A 21,457-nucleotide genomic window follows, 5' to 3' on the forward strand; every position below is an offset into this window, starting at 1 on the left:
TGTTAGTTAGTTTGGGTAGGGTTTATCTACCTTGTTTATTTTCTCAAAGAAGCAACTCTTTTGTTTCATTGATTCTCTGTGTTTTCTTTGTTTCTATTTAATTGATTTCAGCCCTCAGTTTGATTGTATACTGCTGGCTACACCTCTTGGGTGAGTTTGCTTCAATTTGCTCTAGAGATTTCTGCTGGACTTCTAAATTGCTAGTCTGAGATATCTCCAGGTTGTTTGTGTAAGCACTTGGGGCTATAGATTTTTTTATTAACATTGCTTTCATTGTGACACATAAGCTTGGATATACCTTGTATTCATTTTCATTGTATTCTAGAGTCTTTAATTGCTTTCCTTATTTCTGCCTTGACCCAGTAATTTAGTAGACAGGTGATCAGTTTCTATGAGTTTGTGGGCTATCTATTGTTTCTATTGTTATTGATTTATTCCAGTGGTTGTCTGATAGAATGCAGGGTGTTTTTACAATTTTCTTGTATGTGCTGAGTCTTGCTTTGTGACCAAGTATTTTTATCAGTTTTTGAGAATGTTCCATGAGGTGCTGAGAAGAAGTTGCATTCTTTTGTGCTTTGATGATATGCTCTGTAGATAACTGTTAGTTACATTTGTTTTATAAGGACTGTTAGCTTTAGTATTTCTGTTTAGTTTTTTACTAGATCACCTGTCCATTGGTGAGAATGGGGTGTTGAGTGAGGTCTCTCACTTTCAATGCATGAGGGTTGCTTGTGATTTTAGCTTAAATAGTATGTCCTTTACAAACCTGATAATCTTGTGTTTTGGACATAAATGTTAACTGAAAAATCATCTTGGTGGATTTTTTCTTTGAGTATTAAGTGTCTGTCCTATCTCTTTTGATTAATTTTTGTTTGAAGTCTGAATTTTGGTTTGATGTCTATTTTGTTAGATATTGGAATGGCTGCCACATCATGTCCTTTCAGTTCATTTTCTTAGAAAAACTTTTCCCAACACTTTACTCTGAGGTAATATCTATTTTTGAAATTAAAGTCTATTTTTTATTTCATTTCATTTAATTGATAATTTTTATTTATTTTATATACCAACTAGTTCCCCCCACTTTCCCTCCCATTCCATCCCCCTGCCTCCCATCTAAACCCCTCCCCATCTAATGTTCCTCCATCTCCATTCAGAAAGGGGCAAGAATATATTTTTCTTATCCAGCAGCAGAAGGATGGATCTTGTTTTTGGATCTATTTTGTTTGTCTGTTTCTTTTTATTTGGAGATAGAGTCCATTGATATCGAGATGTCAGTGACCAATCATTGTTAATGTTATTTTGTTGGTGAGGGTGGTTGGTGATGGTAGTGGTGGTATTAGTGGTATGTGTGTGTTTCCCTTCTTTTGGTTTCGAATGTGTGAGGTTGTTTATTGCCTGTGTTTCTATCAGAGTAGGTAGCCTCCTTAGGTTGGAGTTTTCATTATACTAACTTCTATAGGGCTAGATTTGTTGATAGATATTGTTTAAATTTGAATTTGTCATGGAAAGTATTGCTTTCTCCTTGTATAGTGACTGAAAGTTTTGCTGGGTATAGTAGTCTGGGATGGCATCTGTGGTCTCTTAGAATGTGTAGCACATCTGTTCAGGTCTGTTGTGGTATATTTAGATCATACTCTGACACTTCAGAGAATGCCAATAAAGTTTATTTTGAATCAGAGAATAGAGCTAGCTACCATAATATCAAAACTAGTAATAGAGGTTTTGGAGGACTAAGGACACATAGGCACAGAATGTAGTAGGGAGGGGTTTAGAGAGATCTTTGGCCCTTTGGGATCAAGGAAGAAGAAAGAGAACAGGTCTCTGGTCATTTTTCTGCCATGCCTCTGATCAACCAGGGTTTTTTGTTTGTTTGTTTTTTGTTTTTTAGTTTGTTTGGGTTTTGGTTTTTCGAGACTGGGTTGCTCTGTGTAGCTTTGGAGCCTATCCTGGCACTCACTCTGGAGACCAGGCCCGCCTTGAACTCACAGAGAACCACCTTCCTCTGCCTCCCGAGTGCTGGGATTAAAGGAATGCACCACCAATGCCCTGCTCAACCAGGTTTTTACCCCCAATATCTGACTCCAGAGATTTCTCAATAAAAGAATAATTAGATAAATGCTTCATAGGTCTTTTTAGCTGTTAGAATCTCCCTTGAGAAGTAGAGTGAAATTCCTATAGGTCTGCCTATATATATTACTTGCTTTCTTGTCCTTAAAGCTTTTAATAATATTTCTTCCTCTGTCTCCCAAGTGTTTGGTTTTAATTTATTTTTCTTGTGCTTCTGATGTGTTGGAAAATTCACGGCTTACTGTAGTAGGATAGCTGGGTTCTGGGTGTGAGGTAGTGCCTTGGTTGTTGTTGATTGTTTTCTTATGATGGCCTCTGGATATATGGGCTTGACGTGATTATGTCTAGATACTGATTTTCTGAGTTTGTCTTTATTGGATGGGTATTTTGTTCCTTAGTTTTTCCTTCCTCTCTCATCTTCTGATTAGTGTGGGTGGACTTCTTGCAGTCTGAATAATCTGTGGTAGAGTTGGGAGTCTCCTCTGTTTAGAGTCTGGGCCAGGGCAACTCTGACGACACAGGACTAGGAATAGTGTGGGGAGATGCTGAGATAGTGAGAGTATATGAGAGTTTTGCTGGTAAGCAGACTACCTTGACTTCTCCAAGTCTGCATTGTCTCTGGTAGAGCAGGGAGTCTCTGCCCTATTTGAGGGCTGGGCTTTTGATTGTCAGGCTGTTCTATGTCAGAGCAGGGAGTCTCTACCCCAGTTGGGGAGTGAAGTATGACAACCAGGGGGGAATAGGAGAGGAGATATTGTAGAGAATGCTGAGATAGTGAGTGAGAGTGTTTCCTTAATGGGCAGCCTACCTGGAATTCTCTATGTCTCTGTGGTCTCCGAGAGTGGGAAGTCCCCACCCCATTTGGAGGCTGGGGCAGGGAAACTAGGAGGGGCAGGGACTGGGTATAGCTTGGGTAGATCCTGAGAGAGTGAGCAAGTGCAGGAGTTTGGCTGGCAGGCAGCATACTTGGACTTCTCCCTATCTGAGTTAAGTATATTGATTTACATATGTTATACCAACCATTCATCTCTGTAATGAAACCTACCAGGTCATGATGTATGAACTCTTTTATATCTTCATGATCTTATTAATGTGCTCTTGAATTCAGCTTGCAAGTATTTTGTTGAGAATTTAGGCAAAGGAGTCTATAGTTTTTTTTCCTTGTTTTGTATTTGTATCTGTTTTAGGTATTGAGATAATATTAGTGCCATGAAATGAATTTGCTTTTTTCTTTGTTTGTTTTGTGGAAGAGTTTTAAAAAGTGAATACTATGTCACTTTTATAACTTTGATAGAATTCAGCATTGAATCTATCCAGTCCTGAGATTTTCTTTCTTTGATCAAATACACTAATTAACAATTAATTATTTTAGGCGCTTATACTTCTTTGTAATGTATAAAAAGTACTAAGTAAGTGTTGTGACTTTTCTGGGGGAAAATGTGAACCAATATTATTCAATGAAGAAGGCCACCAAAGAAACAATCTTGGCATAGTCCACATTGTCAAAAAATAATTTTATTGTGGTCCCTTCCATAATTAATGTGTGAGAGGTTATTTACAGAAGTACAGGCAATTCAAAGGCAGCTCTATCACGGAAAAGTAATTCTAGCATAGATTGTCATTCATAAATGCTGCATCCCTGTATCTCTCTGCACAATATGGATGAAGCTGGACAGATTCATGAGTCTCTTCTCCTTAGCAGTGCTTACTATTTGTAGAGCTTTAAAGAGAGGCCTTGTACATCTTCTGAGTTTCAGTGCCTTCTTGAGATTTGTGAATTGTTTACTTTCTGAAAATTAATGAGGCTTCCTCCAAAATGTAAATATTCCAGAGAAAATTTCTATACAATGTTCTATCCATTTTTCCAGGTCTCACTTTCTTTCCACATCCTCTTCCTACTTTGCTTCTGAGTCTTTCAGGGGGTGGTATAGATGTTCACCTATGTATTTTTCCCAACAATAAAACAATAAAGCTTCAAGAGTTTTATGGTTGTACCTTGCCCTTTTATTCTTTTTAACTGTTTTACTATCTTTGCCCCTTTTTGTATATTTTTACATTTCTCAAATGGGTTTCCAAATCTGCAAACTACCCAGAGATTGGTACAGTTTCCATATATATAAAGAATGCTTTTCACAGAGGATGTGCAACATAATGAATCAAGGTCCCAGGCCACCATCCCATGACAAAGAATAAACCTGTGATATAACCAAAGAAAGCACTTTGAATGTCCATTATTGTCTATTTGTCTCATGAATCAGCACATAAGAGGATACTAAAGAAAAGTTTAACCAGGTCATACACAACATGAAATGATCCCATCACTTGCACCAGTTGCTCCATTAGAAGAATACAGCAATGTGGATTGGCAACACTTCTTTATTTCACTGTAATCCATGATCAGTCTCCTTTAGCTGTCCTTCTTTACCCTGGAGTGTTCCCATGAGACTATGTGAATGTTCCCAGCACCGATTAATTCTGTGGGTATAGCAGAGATGCTTACTTTGGCCTAAAACTGAGGGCAAGTCACTGCCAGATCCTTTGAGTGATGCCTGTGCCTGCCAGTATTTTGGGTATGCCTGCATCTTCCTGCTTAGTGCTGGCACTCTCAGCTGGCACAGCATTACAGCCACAATTGACATCTCCCCATAACAACTGGCTGTGAGAAGGTTCCAAGCTGTGAAAACAGTCTACCCTTAGTGAAAAAGTGTGCACAGCATAATCATAGAGAATGCTGCCCACCACTAAGTAGGGTCTCTCCTGCTTCTCTCTGTCTGTCTCTCTCTCTCTGTCTCTCTCTGTGTCTCTCTCTCTCCCAGAGGGTGGCTGGTGGCCATGGGTCAGGGGTTTCAAAGAGGGAAAGATGGCCTGGGAGAGCCCCTGGCACTCACCTCTCTACTGGAGGGTGGAGGGAACAAGACAGGAAGCCTAGGACGCTGGCTGCCCTTTACTGCCTCCAGGTCCCTTTAGGGGATTCAGTGGCAGGAAGGGTCTGGTGGCCTCAGGTTAGGGGACTCAAAGATGGAAAGGGGACCTGGGAGACCAACTGGTGTTCACCTATCTACCGGAGGGTAGAAGGGCAAAACAAGAATTGCGACTAAGGATGCTGGCTGCTCTATGAACTGAAATTATCTTAAGCTGACCAGGAAAGTGTATTTGCTGATGAGATTTTGTAATTCTGGAATGTGATATATAAGGTGCTTCTGAAGAAAATACATTGATGTTAATACCCAGAACTGAGTCAACCATGCTAAAATTCTCACCTGCTATGCAATATCTATCTACTGATGTAATATTGGTTTGGCAATAATGGGTAGGACCAACTGCTTTTGTATAGGGTTTGAGACTTTCTCCATGAGTAGTATTTCATGTCTGATACTAAAAACCTATTCAAAATTCCATGTCTTGGAGGTCATGGGCCCAGGAGAAGAATACACTATTTTTATATTGGTAAGTGGTCCAGATAAAAGCCTCACCAGTATATTAAAGGGAGTAGAAGAAACAATATGAGGTCTCAAAGACAGTACAGAAGAAATGGGTCAATCAGCCAATAAATATGAAATCTGATCCATTCCTGGGGGCTCTAGCTCTTGATACAGTCCTAAAGTGCTCCTAGCCCCTTTCATTCCTGTCTCTCTAGACTTATTCCAGTCTGAGTGCAGCCTAACTTCATGAACTCCTATCCTACTTCTACTCCCTGAAAAATATGCCCATTGATATTGAAACTGTCCCTAATCTCTCCCGTTTTCCTCTCTATCCCTTTTGTTCTTTCCTTTTAGCCTATATGCATTTCTTATGTCACCTGCTGACTGCCAAAAGCAATTCCTACAAGGAACCAAAGAGTGACCACACTTGCCTAAAATGCAAAGTAGTCAACAGAAACCAAAGAATGAAACCCATTCAATTAAGACAGGACCAGATATCAACACACACACACAGACACACACAAACACAAACACAGAGAGAGAGAGAGAGAGAGAGAGAGAGAGAGAGAGAGAGAGAGAGAGAGAGAGAGAGAGAGAGATCAAAACTAGAGCAATGAAATAATAGGAATTAAAACAAGGAGACATAGTGTCTTAGGGTTTCTATTGCTGTGCACAGAAATCATAACCATGGAAACTTTTATGGAAGACATTTAATTGACATGGTAGCTTGCAGTTTCAGAGGTTTAGTCAGTTATCATCATGGCGAAGAGCATGATGAGGTGCAGGCAGGCATGATACTGGAGAATTCTGTACCTTGATCAAAAGACAATAGGAAGTGAACTGAGACACTCTGTGTGACTTAGGCATATATGAGACTTAAAAGCCCACCTACACAATGACACACTTCCTGCACCAAAGCAACCCCTCCCTACACCAACAAAGTCATTTCTCCTAATAGTTTCACTCCTTTTGTAGGCCATTTTATTTCAAACCATAACACATAGCTAATCTAATGTCTGGCAAAAAAGACTTCAAACCATAACTAGTCAGAACATATGGAGAAGGCCAATTCATACTCATCAAAGGAAAAATCTTCCAAGAAAATATTAGAATTCTAAACATTGACACACTCCATTTCATAAAAGAAGATCTATTAAACCGAATAAAAACACAATTTGATTCTAATGTGGTGATGGCAGATGACTGCAATAACTCACTCTTACCAATGGACAGGTCATCCAGACAAAAGCTTAGTAGAGAAAGTCTGGAGTTAAATTTGCATCACAAATGAGGTGGGCCTAAAGGATTTATGTAGAACAAACCATTCAAGCACTAAAGGACAAAAATTTCTTTCAAAAGTCATGGAACTCTACATATGACTATACAAAGCAATGCTCAAGAAATATAGAAACATTGAAATAATATAGTGTGTTTTATTTTTATCTCAAACCATACAACAAAACAAATTAGAAATTACAGAAGGTACACAAAATCATGCTAGCAAAACATCACAGTAATGAATGAAACTGGGAAGAGGCAGAATAATAAAAGAAAATTATAAACTTTCTTGAATTAAATGAAAACAAAACATACCCAAACTATGTGACACAAAAAAGATTCCTCAGAAGAAAGTTTACAGCACCTAGTGCCTACACAAAGAATCATTATGTCTAGACTGGACTTGATGTGTTTAAAGAGAAAGATGGAGACACACACACACAGAGACACACACAGAGTGAGACATAGAGAGAGTATGAAATCAGAGGAGAATCTGGAAGGAGTTTTGGGAGGGTCATGAACATGACTAAAATATGTTCTATGAAAATCTCAAGGAATTAATAAAATATTTTTAAATGTGAAGAAAATATTATTATATTTTTATTCTTTTAATTTTATGACCAAATTTAAGATAATGTATGCCCCAAATTACATTGTATATCAGAATAAGAATTATTCATTGTATACATGATTAAGTTACAATTTCTTTAATTATACAAAAGTCAGAGTAAATTCCAGGAATTTATACTTTACAATTTTTAATACACTAAACTTTGTATACTATATACAAGGTGAACATGTGTGTTTCTGTGTGTACTCTATATCAAGGTATTTTCTTGAGGAATTAATAAAGAACTTCCTTTTATGGTGTGGAGAAGGAAGAGAGAGACTCCTATTTGCTTAAGAGAAATTTAAGCTCTTTTGGTCTTCAATGTTAGATGTACAAATTCAAAATTAAAGAGGAGAGTTCAACTGAATCTTATAACAAAGCAGAAGCAGGGATATTATTACCCTTTCTTTTCTGGTTTTCCTTATTCTCCAGCCTTCACAGAGAAACCTGCTCAACATGAGATCTCATCCTCCACTGATTAATCAGAAATATAGTTTTTAGACATCTTAGAACATTTGTTCCCAAGCTGAAGTTCTAACTGGTCTTAGTTCCATGGCTCCATACAACAAAAAATAATTTCCTTTTCTAGGGTAGTTTTTAAAGGTGAGTTCAACTTCTTCAGGACTCCAAAACTCATTGTCCTGAGTTCTCTAAAACTATACGCCAGTGTCCTCTACTGTCCCTCAAGATTTAGGGAGCCTACAGATACATTGTCCTCTGTATAACACAGATAATGATTTAGTGAGCCAGGGTAAGTTCTGAGCATATATATGCATTTTGAACAACTCTCCTGGCACTGATGATGTTGTACATTGTGAATAATAGGGGTCAGTATTGAGCCCCTGAAGGCCTTATCATAGCTAGGAATGAGGCATCAACAAGTTTCCACATTATACTCAAAAGCAGTAAGATCAAACTCTTCCTGATTTTATCAACCCAGTTGTTACAAGGCTCTTGATCACAGATTGAAATATTTTCAAACATTCTCTCCTGCACTGAGAATATTACCTCCATGGTTTCAGTCATATTCAGTAGGCAAACCTGCAAAATGTATCCATGTGACAATTTTTAAGCAAATGGTCACAAATATAAAAGATTAAAAAGGTATTTGTCTATCTGGTAGAAGCAACTACTTCTAATCATGCTGGGGACATCAGTAGAAGCTTGCTATGAATCTAACTATGGTGACATTACAACCCAAGTAACATCGCCAATGATTGCAAATGTCTTTTAGAAAGTATTTTCTAATATAGTAAGATGACAGAAGCCTCTGGATTAAGCAATAACCATTCCTATCTCTTCTGACAGCAATTGCTATCTTCTGTTTCTTGTAAACCCCACATGGAGAGAGGGCTCACCTGTCCCCTGAGGATCCAGTTCCACATCCACCAGCTGTGTAAGAAACTAGTGTTTTAAGACTTATGCTTAATTGTTCCTTGTAAAAACTTAGAAGACAATCTAGGAATACCCATGAAATCCCTCAAATATCTATGAAGATATAAAAATAATGAAACCATTAAGATAAGTGACTTACCAGGAAACAGCTCAAATTTATTAAAGACTAAAGTACCACTGCATACCCTAGACAGTTTAAAAAAGAGAGAGACTGCTGACATTAAACGTGTAGTCCACATGGATTAAATTAGCTCACTCTTCATGTTACAGTTTAAGATTTCATAAAGTCTGGCTTGTGGTTAAATGATGTGTTTTAGTTCCAAGCATAGTTTATGACTTTCCAATCTTCTCAATATTGTACACTGGTGATTTAATGAAGTACCTCCATGGGCCAGTCTGGTCTTAATAAATCATACCCCTATTTTTTAGTCCTAATAAACAAATATTTTTGGTGTGTTTTTTGGTACATTTGCCTCATGAGAACATTCCATGAAGAAAGAGAGTGCATCTGTGGCCTTAGTGAAATGGCGCTTGGTGGAGTTTCACAAAATGCACTAAAGTCTTTTTGTGTTTTGTGTTTTGTGAGTCAGTGACAGTTGATGAAACCTTAACTGAGACAGCTGTTGAAGGAGGACAATTCCACAAAGAGTCTAAGAAGGAATTCTCTCTTCCCTAAATCCATCTGAGGTTCCCAAATGCTAAGCATTAGTCTGTTTTTCAGATAAGCAGGAAGCAGAGAAGACAGTGGAAGGAACAATATACTTCATACAGCTTCAATCTCTCCAGACCTTATGTCTCTAAACTTGTTAGAGGGACTAGGCAAAGACTTGTCTAATTGGAGGCTTCCCCAGACAAGGCATGTTTATTTATCTCAACATCTTCCTGTTTCCAGGATTAGAGGCTTTCAGAAACAAAAACATTATCTGGTCCATGATCTCTTTCTTGTTTCACTGACTTCATTTTGTTTGCAATCATCACAAGCATGTCATTTATTCCATTGTAAGCACACAGGATGCATTCACTCTAATCCTGTATTTTAACAAGATCGCATACTTTAGAAAAACAAAGGCATTACACCAAGATTAGGATAAAGAGTCTGTTTCCTCTTCAACTAAAATAGATATCCTGAGTATTTGATTTGTGGTATATCATTATGTTTGATATTTAGTTGCTCTCTTGCTGAGGTCTAAATTAGTATCTTTATTAGATTCCCTCTAAGTGGCATTTTACCCACTGTGTTTACATTTAGAATCATCCCTCATGATAAAGTCTGTCACAAAAAAAATGGGAAATCTGATTTACTGCCTATGTCTCTTCCAAGTTTGGGAGCTAAGTCCCATCTGTCAGCACTCGTACACACACACACACACACACACACACACACAGCTTTGTTCCTTAAGGTATTTGGAGCATCTTATTCCATTTCTCTAAATTCATTTTGAATAGAGGATAGTATTAGTATTGCTTGGTTTCTTTCTCCATACCTAAGTTTTTTCTGTATATTCTCTATACTGTTAGAAGGTCAGGCAGTGTTTTACTTCAAAATGTCCCCGTACCTAAATTTTTAGACATAAACTAATTGATCTAAGAATTGTAATATGCATCTTCATTCATTATAATCTACATCAAACTAATAGTTTAATTCTGATAAAATATAGAAACTTCCCTCCTACTTGTATTTGTGTATGTGCCTCTGTGTTAAACGACTAAAGTGCAATAATAATGCTTTATATAATGTGTCTTTTTAAAAGTTCAAGAAGAGAAAATATACTTAGTATTTTGTATTACCCACTTACTTCATCATTTGCAGTTCTTATCCTTGTCAATAAAGAAGGATGTCAGTTTTCACTTAGCACCATTCCTTTCAGCTTAAAAGTCAGTTTTTAATAACAAACTGTCTCCATCTTTATGTGAGACAGCTTTTTTTTTGCACTTACATTATAAAGGATAACTTTCTTAAACAAAAATCTTAGTTGGCGTTTTTTTTTTTTTTTTTTTTGTGGCTGTTGCTGTTTTTTTCAGAACTTCAGGTGGGTATTGCAGTGTCTTCTGCCATCTGTTGCCTACGGGGAAGCTAGTTGTTCTCCCTGGAAATTGTCTGTTGGGACAACATCCAGTATAACTATCTTTTCTGTTTCTCCCACATGGGGTTTGTTGAGATTTGTGAATCTAGAATTTAGTTTCATTTTCTTCCATCTATGTTTTTTTTAATGTTTAATTATTTCTAAAATACGTTCTAGGTCTTTCTTGCTCATCTGCATCTAGGAATCCATTGCATCATGTAACTTGGTAAACAAGCTGCTACTGTTCATCCTCTGCAGCTTCCCTTATTTGATTCAGTTGTTGTGTTCTGTCCTGTAGGTAGAATGACTCCTAATGTGCTAATTTGAAGTTTGCCAATTATCTTAAATTCCTGCTGAATTCTTAGAATGAATTTATTCTAAAATACCATTCCTTTGCACTGCAACATTTTCGTGTATTTTTTGTATTTGCCTCTCTTTTCTGCTATTTTCTCATACCTATTTCTGGTTTTTGCATGCTCTTTTGGTACTTGGCTTCCTTGAATTATGTGAACTTACCTTTAGCAGTTTAGCAGCCATTTTGAAACCTTTCTCTGTTAGATCAAACATCTGGACCTACTCAGAGGGTTTCTTTTCACTGCTTTTCCCTGTAAACACATCACCTTTCCCTATTTCACTTCACATTTCAATGTTTTTGCTGAAAATTGACCTTGTTAAATAAAACAAAATACTTACTCTGAATTTTGATATTTTCTCTAATACTTGCTGTTATTTCTATGACTTCATTGCTGGCATTTATTTTAGAAAGCACATGAATTGAAGATTTGTCAGTATTGTATAAGAATCAGAAAGAGGTTTTCAATCTTAACCAAACATTTATGTTCTTGTATTATGCTGCATAAATTTGCAAGCATCCAAATAGCAGTCTCTTATGTCTAGTACAGTGACCTCAGCATGGATGTGTAAAGGTGTTCTAAATCTCCTTTTCAATATGCCATATGTTTGATCTTTCAGCTTACTTTTTACTTTATCCATTAGCTTGTTGCTCATCCACATAAAACTGATCCTTCAGTGAGTCATTGCTGGCCTTTCTTATTTGCTTCTTCCAAAGTCACTGTTTTTACTGAGAATGCTATTGGCAGTGTGCTTTTAGTCCATGAAAATCAGATAACTTTCTTGTGGTAGCAAAGCCATCACATTTCTCAGTTGACCCAATATATTAGACCTACCATATCAAATGAACTGGAAAGGATAGAAGCAACTGCAGGCAAGAATGTGGTAGGAACACAGCCATAGCTAAAGCTCAGTAGTTTTGTATTAATAAATGGTTCATGTTTTTATTTGATTTCAATCACCATAAATGCTCATATTCTTTCAAAGTTATCCAGATTTCTAAGTATATCTGAAAAAGAAAGCTTCCCTCTCTTTTTACAATAATGGGAAGTTAATCTCTATTCATTACTTGTCGTACTTCCCTGCTTTATTACACACTAAGTAGTTTTTAATTAAATTCCAAACATTGTGGCATTTACCTTGTTAGATGTGAGGTGCTTTGTCTCTCTACATGTATTCTTTTATCCTAAGTCATAGTTGAACAGAAATAATTTGATCATGCAGAGCCATTCTTTTACTCTGTGCTAAGAGCAGAGCAGAGTTTATTCAATGTATGCTACATCTGAATTCTCTTCATGGTGATCCTGTCTTACCATTTTCCCCCTCTTGGTGTTAAAAGTAGGGATGGCTTCTTGAGCTCTGTGTATCTTTCCTTCTAAAATTTTGCAGATAGCTCTTTCAATGGCTGCAGGAAATTTTCCTATAAGAAATACTGATTATCACTGCGCTAAATTTATACTAGGGTACACTGAATTTCTCCCATGCTTGTTCTCTGTGCTTGCTTCTTCTCTCTGCCTTGACCTGCAAACCCTAGATATCCTGGTCTTTCAAGTTCCTAGCTCAGTGTGCTTCAATAAGAGATATCACCAGGCTCAGTCCTCTGAAACCTTTTTCAGATTAAGCAGGTCATGGAAACTATGTTTTTCTTCTATTCTGCTTCCCTTCAGGAAATACTCCTTTGTTTCTTGATAGCTAGTTATTTAAAGCCATTGCTTCAAGTGACTTTCTATGATATGTTTCAAATTAGTTGACATGGGCATGTCTGATGTATATTACCTACATTTCCCAGAAGCAGAGGCATGAATGTTCAATTTCATTGAGGGAACACATTTGGTTGAGTCTACTGGGAACATTCAATAACTTGTTTTTCCACAAATCTTCCTGAATCAACCATGATCATTGTCACTCAAGAAAAATGACCCAGTCTTAGTTGTGGGACATGAACTTCTCAGAATAATTAGCTGCTAGGTCCCTCAGCGCCAAAGACATGAAAAAATTAAAACAACAGCATTCAGGGAGGGGGTGTGCAGAGTCACAGTCTTGGCTTCTAGGCACTGTGCTATTCAGCCAAGCAAACTGATTTCCCTAATCCAGATACACATTACTCATCTCACTAACCAGTTCTCCTACTTTCCATGATGTGTTGGATATGCCTAATTCATTCACATGAGGAGGTAGCCACTTCTTTTCTTATGAAAAAATATTTCTATTCTCCCACCTTGCTCTCATAAATAAAAAAATGCATCCTTTGTTTTTCCTCTGATTACACAAATTTTATTTGAAATAAAAAGAGCACCAATATGTTTAAGTTTAAGATAAAAAACATCACAGCAGGATTCCATAAATAAAGTTTAATTGCTTGCATTAATTATATATCAACTGTTTTAAGACATATATTGAGCACTACCAGCTTTGAGAGATACCTCATTCTCCCACTGTTTCTTTCAAATTTTCTATCCTTGCCCAGAATATTCAACTATCATTTGACACATGGTAATGTAAGTACCTAAAAATGTCTCAATTAAAATTACATTGGAAACACTTAATGTTAGAGATCAATTAGAAGTGATTACATGATTCAAGGATCCACATCAGACCGGTGGAAAAGAACTGTGTCTTGACTAGTGGAAATGGTCAGGCACAGATGAAGAAACCTTGCTATGTGCTTTTTCTGTTAAGAAACATCATTGTACCTCAGCAGATGGCACTGAGTGATGTCTTTTTATTTCTTTAAATAGATAGTTCCTTTTCATACAGTGACTTGAGTGATTTTGAATTTTATTAATACTGTCATCTGTTAGAGACAGAAAGATGGGGGCGGGGTGAGCATGCTATTTTCCACAAGGCAAGAGCATCAGCATGGAGACTGCCTGTGAGCACAAGGAGTTTAATTTCCTGAGTTGCAGCGAGGACATGCACAGGCTGTCTATCGGCTGTTCATTTCAAACAACTCAGATCTATTTGGAGCTGGGACACTTGATGCTTGCTGAACACCAAGCTCACTCTCTTTCCTCATTTTAGCTTACCAAGATTTTTTCACACTTCAGGTTTAGTAAATTCTAAAGCAGTTTGTTAGGAGACACTACACAGAAAAATTAACATGTCCTTTTTCAGAGTCCAGAAGTTCTCTTCATTAGCCTTGGATGACAGAATCACACACACACACACAAGCACATACAAACACACTTGCATACACACAGTTACATGCATAAGCACATGTATACATGCATGCACATGTACACATGCATGCATATGTGCAAATATACATACACAATATAAACACACATGCACACACAAGCACTTTCTGAGGAAACTATTGAGTGTGCAAGGGGGACAACAAACAGCTCCATCAAGTCTACAGAGAGTGCACTTAGGAGTCCCTCTTGTTTCCCTGTAATCATATTTGCTCAGAAGACAGACTTACTTACATCAATTGGTATTACTGTTAAGGAGACATAGCTTACCTGTGTAAGATGCTGGTAAAGAACACAAGAGTGTCTAACAGAAAGCAGCAGTTCCAGAATCCACCCAGTTCCTCAGACAGGCTTTTAATTTTATCTTCTGATGGATAACACCCTATTAGCCATATCCTCATAAGCACTATTTTAAGCTCTCTTCTAGATGGGTACATTAATGCTGGCTCAGCTTTCTAAATAGGAAGTCTACAATTTGTGTGTGGGAGTTTGATTCAGGCACTTAGTAAACCTTGAAGCATCGGATAGGAAATACTTGTGTTTACATGTGTGGCTAAAATAAACATTTAAGTAAGAAATAATTTGTGGAGGATTTCACAGGTACATGGATATTAGGCCGGTTAGGGGTTGCAGTTCATAAAACTAGGAAGTATTTTTGATGTTATTTTGGGCTTGTGTAGTGGCATCTTGTTATGCCAATAGACTTGAGGCAATGGCCTTAGGGTGTAGCTTCAGTGTGTGGATGTGACCCCTTATAAAGAAGAGAAGGGGCTTGCTCAAGCTCTCTCTTAGGTTGTGGTTGGAGCATACTGCAGTGCAGACCCTGTATTTCCAGGAACAGGAGACAGAGTGGTTATTTTCCATGATTGTGTGAGTGCTTCCCAAATAAATATCTATTAATTCTTTATTAGGGTATTCATGGACTTCCTTTAGCATTCCGTCAAACTTGTAACATTGGAGAAGGGATACAAGAACAAGACTCCATTCACTACTCCAGCAGTACACTTAAATCTAGCTGGGATCACAGGAAAGGTGCCAATATGGGAATCAATGACTTAAAATAGTGAATCAATGTTTTCCCCAAAGTTCATGGCATTATTAAGGCCACAATCACTGTAAGTGGTTCTCAATATGTGGCTTACAACCCCTTTGGTGGGTAATATACTATATATTTACATTATGATTCATGAAAATAGCAAAATTACATTATGAAGTTGCAACAAAAATACTTTTATAGTTGGGGGGGTTAGGAAACCACAACTTGAAGAACTGTATAAAGGGTTGTGGCATTAGGAAGAGTGAGGACCCCTGTTTTCCAGGCGTGGCACAAGTTTTACCATGGAAAACTTGCTACAGTTATTCTTCATATGGGTACAACACACAAAACCCAACAATATTCAGCAGCAAAAATTTTTAAAAGAAAAAGGGAAAAATTGAGTGGCAGCATAATGAAGGAGAATGAATATTCCTTTCCAAATCCTCAAATGGTCATAAAATTGTTGGTTGAATCACCTTTCCTGGAATAATGTGAATTATATGTCTAAATCAATTTTTCAGATATGACTGAAAGGCAGAGTTCTACACCAGTCTAAATGAGATCTATTTAAAGCATCTCAACTTTGATTTTGTAGTGGTGTCAAGTCCAAAATCTATGTAGATTTTTACATGGACCTTCAGAGTCTGTCAGATATGAACTGCTGTATTCATTTAAGTATACAAGTGTTGCAGAAAATGATCAAGCTGTACAAGGAAAGGAGTAAAGAAACCCAAAATTCTTGAGTGGTACGGACAGAGTACCTTCCTCAGAAGCAAACCACACTCAGACCAACCTATTCTGAAGCATTTGAAAGAAACTGAGCACAGTACTCACCCTCTGTACTATGTTGCTTCCTTAAGTACCCAGGATGAACTATGCTTTAAACATATGCTCATACCCATGTTAAGTATTTACCACTTCCCCTTGAAGTAAATAAGTGTTCTACAGTGAGTTTCCATAGTGACATGGAAACTTCCTGGATACGATTATCATATCATTTGAATCTTAATATTTTCATCACATTTAAAGTATTTTCCATTTTTACTTAAGTTTTTTAATAAATATATTTTGATCACACTTTCCCTCCACCAGCTCTCAGATCATCCCTATGTCCCTATCCATCCAACTTAAGTGTGTGCTCTAAAAAACAAAGAAAAAATGAAAATCAAACAAAAAGAAAACCAATAAGACAAAAAACATTGCCCAAACAAAACAAAAATGAAAAAGCCAAAAGTAAAAGAAAAAGAGAGGGGGAAAGAGGGAGGGAGGGAAGGAGGGAGGGAGGGAAGGAAGGAAGGAAGGAAGGAAGGAAGGAAGGAAGGAAGGAAGGAAGGATGGATGGAAGGAAGGAAGGAAGGAAGGAAGGAAGGAAGGAAGGAAGGAAGGAAGGAAGGAAGGAAGGAAGGAAGAAAACGTAATGTTCATCTTGTCTTGGGTAACTACTTCTGGGAATGGATCCTGCCCGGCAGTGTGGCTGACACTCCATTGGAGAAAAATTTTTTTCACTTTCTCGGCAGCTATCAGTTGTGAATAGCTTCCTCTTTAGGGGACCCAATGTCCATTCCTGGATCTCAGTGCTGGGACAATGTCTAGCTTGAATCTGTGCTGATCTCAGTGCATGCTGCCATAGTTTCTCTGAGTGCATTTGTACATCAGTGCCTGAGCACTATTTTGTCTGGAAGATGCTGTTTCCTTGGAGGCATCTGCCATTTCTGGCACTTAACAACCTTTCTGAATCCTCTTCAACATAGATACTTGTTCCTTGAGGGGAGAGAATTTATGAAGACATTTCATTTAGAACTGAATGCTACAAAGTCTCTCACTTCCTATATATTTTTCTGGTTATATTAGAATTATAATTGAATGCTGGGGCCTGGAGAGATGGTACTTGTTGCTCTTGCAGAGAACCTTGGTTAGGTTTCCAGAACCTATTTGGGAGTTCACAGTTATCTATAACTCAATTCTGGAACATCTGATATCCTCCTTTGGCTTCCACAGACAACAAGGTCAAGGTCACAGGTAGTACACATATATACAAACAGGCAAAATATAAATACGTAAAATAAAAATTAAAAATAATTAATGTTTCATATCTTCACAGATAATTAATTTTTAATTAATATATGTGGATAATAAACTGACTCTTGTTTAAGAATTCAGTTTCCAGTTCTATAGTGAGTGTCTCCTGAAATCCAGAGGTCGTTGAAGACCTATTGATCTGAGTGAAGAAATAAAAATAATCTAAGCAAAGTGTGACTAGATGTTTCTCAAATCCAGATCTAAGGAGACTGAGGAAGGAGAGCTGAAGCTCACCTGAGTAACATAATAACATTCTGTCTCAGAAGAAAACAAGACACAGTAAATGCTAACACATCCAATTTCAGAAAAATTAGACTAGGACTCACTCAGACTTTACTAGTGAATTCATGAAATTCTTTTGAATGACAATTTATTAATAACCTACAATAATGTTTAAAAACATTTTCAGAAGAAACATGGGCTTAGGAATTCACTTTTGAGTAAGGAATGGCCCACAGGGGTTCACTCATTTGCTAAGATACCAGAATGATAAAGGTTAAGCTATTTATTACTATAAATTATAACTAATTGTGGATAAAAAATTGCACTCACTCCCTCAGCCTAGTCATCTCCCCTTCCCATTCTGTCCTTAAAATTGAAAGGCCCTACCCAACAGAACATTTACTATCTGACCACAGTTCACACTTCTTACCTTTAAGTGAGAGTCAGTGTTGTGGATAATGGTACCCCAAGGAAACAGTGTACATACTCTCATTCTTGGTATATCTGCAATCTGGGTTCCTCCTTAGATGTGAAGAGTCCATCATCATATAACTTTTGGCAATAGATGCTAGACAGTTATTGAGAGAGTTAAAAGATGGCATAGTTTAAAATTTTTCAATAATAGTCAGCATAAGCTAAGACTATGCTAGGCAAATCAGTACATAAAGTCAAGTGTGTCGTGGAATTCTCCCTCACCTTCTACAACTGAAGGTAGCAAGATAGGACAATTCATTTCCCCAGTCATCAATTTCCAGGACACATGCATGCCCATTGCTTCAGCCAACAGATTTTCCTTAAAAGAATATTGTTATAAAAATGTATCTTACATCTAACAGTAGTATTTATGAGTGTTTGATGCCTAAAGAACCATCAGACACACCCTAGTCATGCTAGACTGTTGATAGGATTATCATTGATAACTACTGCTAAGATTTTTTCCAGTAAAATGGTCTCCAAATATTTACCTCCCTGTATAATCCATTTATACAATAAATCCCTCTGTTGGCCTGGAATTTGCCTTAACCAGCAGATTGTAGGGTAAATGATGCTGGTGTCTATGATAGAGCTTAAACTTGAGAAGACCCAGACTTCCATTTGAAATGTTGGGAAGTTTTGATCTACCAGGAAATAATTCTAGTAATCCTCCACAAAAAGAGAGAATGGCTATAGGGTATCAGAATGTGAGACGCCTAGTAGGCCAGTTGTCTGTGCCAGAGGGTTAAATATGTAAGAGACGCTTCATGTACTCAGTTCAGGATGGTGTGGCACAGGTAACACCTGTAACTCAGCAGTGCCTGTAAACCTTGTCCGCCTACAGTCTAAGTCCTTGAGCTTCAAGGTGTTTGTTTATTACAACATGGCAGTAAATCAGAATTCTAATTAGAAGTTCACAAGCCTGTCTGGAGTTTTCTGTCATTTTCTTGTTGCAGTTCATTAGTCTTCATAAAAACCTCTTCGCTTTCCTGATTTATTGAGAACTCCTTTAAACATTTATTTCTATTTTTTCCACTGTAGGTAAAGGATCTTTGAAGATTCCACTTTTATCTTAATTCTTACATTTAAATTGCTTGTACTAGGTATCCTTTTAATAACCATTGACAGAGAAACTGAAAAATCATTATTTGAAATGTAGCATTAGCCTTACGTAACTGCATTTGCTTCAATATGGGCACTCACACACAACAAACAATGAGATTCTGTGCAAGAGTGCTCATATTCAGGACATAGAACTTGTTGAATATCTTACTTCTGGCTAGATTTCCCTCTCCTCCCCTCAAAGCCATGTCCTACACAGCAGGAGCTACCATACTGCTGTAATACATACACACATTATTATTCACATTCCCCACAGAGGAAATGATTTTCCAAACACATTGCTTCTTGAGTAAGGAAACACTTTGGAAAACACTGGGAATCTTGGGCAGACAATTACCCTGTCACTGAAAGCAAACAGAATAATTTCTTAAGGTTAAAAATGATTTTCACCGAAATTGATTATCTTCAGAAGGTACCTGTGTGCATGTGTCACCCTGTCAAAGAGGAACAAACAGCTCAGCAGTGTTTGTAGCAAAGTTCCTGGGGATCTGAGATGAAGCAGTTCTGGAACTTGGACTGCTGGTGCCTATGTACACCACTTCAATCAAGGCACCTTTCTTTCACACATCCCTTCAAAAGGAACCTACAGACAGACCTTTCCCTATTTGATCAAGTAATTTACAATATAAAAAAATGAATTCATTTTTGTGAGTATACTACAGTCTAAATGTGAATACTTTTTTTTTCAATTTTGGTGCTTTGTTTCATATTCTATAAACATTTCTGATATGAAGAAAAATAATAGGATAGTGAAGGGAATGTCTTACATCTTGACAATACACCCTTCTCATAATGACAGAAAATTACTATCCAGACAAAATTAAGTTTCTCTTCTCTGCATTTTAAAATGAAATCCAGTAGTTACTTCTAATATGGTTTATTTTTTTGCTGCATAGGTGTCCCTCTAGAAAAAGCACCAGGAATGTCTTCTCCATGAGTATATTTGAAAACAGGTATGTAGCATTTTAGAGAGAACTGAAGAGCCCCTTTCTGTAATAGATGGATAGTTCTGAGCATAGCACAAGAGCTGAGGTATTAAAACAAAGTGCTATAACATCTTTATAGATGATACTTTAAACCTTAATGGTAATGTAAAATAGTTAAATTAGACAAATGGGAAAGTTCCAGTTTTTCTTTTCTGATTTAAAAATGACAAACATTCCTTCTGCAGACTGTAGTACTCAGATATTCAGCTTCCTCTGGTCTTGCAGTCATCAGCTGATGGAAGTGTTATGAAGATAAAGCCAAAAAAAAAGAAAAAAGAAAATAAACAACTTCAATCCCAGGTTGTGGATCTGGGTTCACTTTCTCTATACAGCTCTCAGTCTCCCATAGTCTCGAATTCACAAATACGGGATATAAAATTGATTTTCAAAATGTTTGTCTTTTGCACATATGATCAGATTTCCTCTTGTGAATATTGTTTTAAGATATGTTACATTTGCTTATGCTGTGGAATATATGCTTAATGATGAAAAAAGAAAGTTCTCATCTTTTAAACAGATCTGTGTTGTTCTCTCTCAGTTAATGCCCTTCATCTGGATAGTCATCATCAGCTTCTGAATGGATAGAAGAAACTCAAACATAAAAATCAGTTAACAGGTCAGCCAGACATAAAAGGCAAATGCCCAAGAATTGGGGCTATTTTAGCTAGCTTGTGGATTCATAGAGTCACTCTAAAAGTCTGAGTACTAATAATTATCTTCTATTCCTAGGCATCACTACCACAACCATGAACTTTTCTAGAAGTTAAATATAGGGAAAGTAAAAGAAGCACTGGATGTAAATCCTCAGCAAATATCTATTCTATTCCAGTGGTGACCTAATACAGAATGGCAGTTTCCAGCTCCATCATTTATCTGAGAATTTTCATTTTTTTCTTAACATTTCAATGATATTCCATTGTGTAAATATGCCACAATATAATTATTCATTGATCAGTTAATGGACATCTAGACTGTTATCATTCTCTGGCTATTGTGAATAGTAGCAATGAACATGGATAGGTTTCCTTTATTCTTCTTAATGAGCCATGTTAACTGCTATTTTCCCGATTACTACTTCACAAGTTAAATTCTTGAAACTCTGAGCTGTCCAATACTGTGCATATCAGAGATGGAGAAAAGTAAAGTTAAATTTTAGTC

Source organism: Cricetulus griseus, chromosome 2 (assembly GCF_003668045.3).
Source record: "Cricetulus griseus strain 17A/GY chromosome 2, alternate assembly CriGri-PICRH-1.0, whole genome shotgun sequence".
Lineage (NCBI taxonomy): Eukaryota > Metazoa > Chordata > Mammalia > Rodentia > Cricetidae > Cricetulus > Cricetulus griseus.